Here is a 4,388-nt window from a genome sequence, read left to right on the forward strand (position 1 = left end):
CAAGTCAAGAAGTCCTATGGACCCTTGATCAAGTATATTCCATGCCCAGAGGACAAGCGATATTGGATCCATGTCCTTGCTACAATCGACCTGCCATTCTCGGATCATGAGGCATACAAGCAAGCCATCAAGATAATTGGTAATTCTAAAGACTACCTACATACCAGTTTGCATGATGGCAGGAACCCTTCACGGGAGACCTAAACATGTCACCTTCCAAGTGCCAAATAACAAGAGGGAACCCTTGGATATTCTAGAATATTTAATGGGCAAGCTAGCTGGCAATCCAGCAACAAACTTCAAACCACTCTAGGATCTCTTAGATGAATTCAAGTGGCAATGGACCAGGGTGCATGACTTGAATCTCATGTACAACTGGGTCCTAATCCCCAATCGAAGACAAGAGATATACCAAGACCTAGGAGACGACGAGCAGTCTAACGAAGAGGACTCCAATGATGAATACGAAGACTACCGATCTTCCAGTGACAAAAGCGAGGATGAGATGGATACCATAGAATACGACACTGAATGGGAAATAGAACAAATACGGGCAGACTCCAATTAGCAGAAAAGGAGTGCCTTCAAGATAAAGCGAGGGGTCATGCACATCGATTGTGATCGCACCTAGTTGGAACACGTAGGAGCCATAGATTTCGATCAAGCAGGCCTAGCCCAATCTGGTACAACACTAGTGCTTAGGATAGAGTCACCATCTGAGTTGCAACCACTAGGGGAGACCACCTCTTCTAGCAAAGATGGGGAGTTTGACTCTGATTCTGAGGTAAGTTTAGATTGTGACGTAGGCTGGCTAAGACCAGATGCACCGAGAGGGACCTACCCGTCCACTTGAGGCGCAGACGGTTGAAAGAGGAAAGGATAAAACAACCCAAGGACACACGAACGAAAGAACAAAGAAAACCACAGAACCTCCCTAAAAGATGTACAAAATTCAAGAAAGGGGATAGGGTAGTGATCCTATTGGGTGCCAAACATCAAGGGCAAACAAGTGAACCAATCGAGGGACCAGCCAAGGTCAAGGAGGTGAACCTAGCCCAAGAAGCAGAGACACGCTAATCAGTATTCATTGCCGATGACTTGACTAATGAAGAGGAAACAAGTCTTGTTGCTCTCTTGCAAGAGTACATAGACGTATTCGCTTGGTCCTTAGAAGAGCTTAAGGGGGTAGATCTAAGTGTAGTGACTCATAACATACCCATGACACCAGATGCTACGTCGATCAAGCAGCGACCGTACCCTATGAGTCCAAAACACACTCACACGGTCAAGGAAGAGATTGACAAGCTTATGAGAGCAGGATTCATTTACAAAATTGAGCACACGGATTGGGTATTGCTCATAGTCATTGTCATGAAGAAGAACGGAAAAATTAGAGTGTGCGTCAATTACAAGAAGGTGAACGCTGCTACTAAGAGGGACAGCTATCCATTTTCATACACCGAGCACATGCTTGAAAGAGTGGCTGGCAAGGAAGCCTACAGTTTTTTGAACAGCTTCTCGGGATACAATCAAGTGCAAGTGCATCCTGCCAACAGGCATAAGACTGCCTTCCCCACTAAGTGGGGTGTCTTTGCAGTGTTCAGTCAACCTAGAGAGAACACTTAGACAAACTCTGAGCAATCTTTGAGCGGTGTCGTCTATATCGTCTCTCCCTGAACCCCTTAAAGTGCTAGTTTTGGGTGAAGCATGGATGCATCCTAGGGAATGTGGTGTCAAAGAATGACATTGCCACTGACTTCTCAAAAGTTAGGGTTATTGTTGATCTTCCATCCCCAATCAACTATAAGGGAGTTCAACGCTTCTTAGGCCATACAGGATACTATCGGCGATTTGTGTTGAATTAAGTGTTGATTGCTAGACCTTTATATAAGCTATTGATTGTCTTTGAATAGACTGAAGCATGCCAACGAGCATATGAAGAGTTGAAGAAGGCTCTAACCACAACACTGATTCTATGAGTCCCAGATTGGACCATTACCTTCCACGTGCATATCGATGCCTCCAAATTTGCTGTGGGGGCAGTGTTGTGAAACTTGGAGAACACAACTTGGATTACGTAGTGAGCTTTGCTAGCAGACAACTCACTAAGACAGAAATGAATCACTCGATGACAGAGAGAGAGGGCTTGGCCATGGTGTTTGCAGTGAAGAAATTCCAGCATTATCTATTGGCTACACCCTTTACCTTCTTTGTGGACCATCAAGCCTTGCTATATCTAGTGAATAAACCTTGCACTACAGGACACATAGCTCAGTGGCTCCGTCTTCTTTTGGAGTTCGACTTCTCCGTGGTTGTACGGAAAGGAAAATAGCACTACATGGCTGACCATATGTCACGCGTCCCCACGGGAGAGGCCATTGGAGAAGGCATTGCCGATGAATTGCCAGACGTCCATCTCTTTAACCTTTCCAATGAGAGAGATTTATTTAAGGCTGATCTAATGCCATATTGGGTAGATGACATAATCCAGATGCCCATCTCTTTAACCTTTCCAACAAGAGATATTTATTTAAGGTCGTTGGAGAAGGCATTGCCGATGAATTGCCAAACGCCCATCTCTTTAACCTTTTCAACGAGAGAGATTTATTTAAAGCTGATCTAATGCCATATTGGGTAGATGACATAATTCAAGTTCTTGAGCACGGATTGCTTGAGCAATTGATAGAAAAGGAAAGACTTAGACAACTCATCCTCAAGATCCAACCCTACCAATTGATAGCAGGACAGCTATATCGACTAGGGCAAGATGGACTGCTACGTAGATGTGTGTGCGAGCATGAGATGCACGATGTACGATGCACAGTGGAATCATTGATGGACACTTTAGTGGAGCACAATAGCCCGCAAGGTGCTGCAATCTCAACTATGGTGGCCAATGTTGTTTCGTGATGCAATACGATTTATTAAGCATTGTGACGAGTTTCAGTAGACAAAGGTCCCAATTTGCAAGGATCAAATGGAGTTGACCCCAATCATTGCACGACAACCCTTCGAAAAATGGAAAATTGACTTCATAGGACCCATCAGCCCAGCTACACAGTATTCACAAGCCAAATACATCATTGTGGCACAGACTACCTAACGAAATGGGCAAAAGCAAGATCAACATGAATGAAGGATGCTAGAATGACTACCAAGTTCTTGTGGGAGCAGGTGATTTCATGATTCGGCTGCCCCATCAAACTAGTCAATGACCAGGACACACACTTCATCAATGAAGTGATAGCACATATTCTATCCACCTTTCTAATTATCCATCAAAAATCCTCTCCATACTACCCTCAAGAAATCAGCCAGGTAGAATCCATGAATAAGAATCTTGTAAACGTCCTAACCAAAGTAGTCTGTGCTTTGAGCAGCAGTGACTAGGATAACAAGCTGATGGCAGCATTGTGGGCCTACTGTACAGCTTATAAAATGGCTATCAGCCAAACTCCCTTTAGGTTGACCTACGAAACTAAAGCAATTCTCCCTATAGAGTTCTTCATTCCTAGCTTGAGAATTGCACTTCAGGAATGATGGGAAGGAAATGAGGCATGGACGCAACGCCTGGTTGAGCTCGAATACCTCTCAAAAACTCGTCTTCTAGCCACTCACGCACTCATATGTGAGAAGGCACGATGCAAGAGCTGGTTTGACAAGCACATCAAGCAGCATGATTTTGAACAGGGAGACTTAGTACTCCTGTACTCAGTTAAGGGGCATAAGTAGAAAATGAAGTTTAGAGGTCTTTGACCTTTCAAAGTTTGTGCAATCAATCAAACTGGCAACGTTGCTTGAGACTCTAGATGGTGAGGGCATAGGCTTCTTCAATGGCAGTCGTTTCAAGAAGTACTACCCTCCCACGCATCCTCTGCATGAGCCACCAATGTTAGAACCCCCTGTCAAAGTATGAGTAGCCACGATCACTGAAATAGATTATGAGGATGAGGAAGCTGTAGAGCCTGCATACCTACACATCACGGTCACTATCAAGTGAATGTTAGATATGATCAATGCCCCACCCTCATTAGGTGCTACCAATGATCCATGGTGCTCAAAGTTGTAAGGCCCCCATTATGAGGAGAAGCCAAGTGTGAGCCCGGACATTGGTGGAGTCTTGACTTGTATATCAGATGAGGTCTATGTGACCGGATGGCAAAAAGGTGACCATTGTGGGTCTAATCTTTGGGTTAGACGGAGAGATTAAGTTGGTAGCAACTTGAGGCACATTGCATTGAGTTGCGTGGTAAGGGAGTTAAAAGGGGCCCCTATTGTGGGGTCCGGGGGCCGCGGAAGCGGCCCTTGGCTGGGGGGTCCCAGGGGGGCCAGCGGCCCCCCTGGTGGGGGTTCAGGGGCAGCGCCCCCGCCCCGATGGTAAAGGGAAT

This window comes from Lygodium microphyllum, chromosome 28, assembly GCF_053477565.2.
Source record: "Lygodium microphyllum isolate KBCC chromosome 28, Lygodium_microphyllum_v1.1.10, whole genome shotgun sequence".
NCBI lineage: Eukaryota > Viridiplantae > Streptophyta > Polypodiopsida > Schizaeales > Lygodiaceae > Lygodium > Lygodium microphyllum.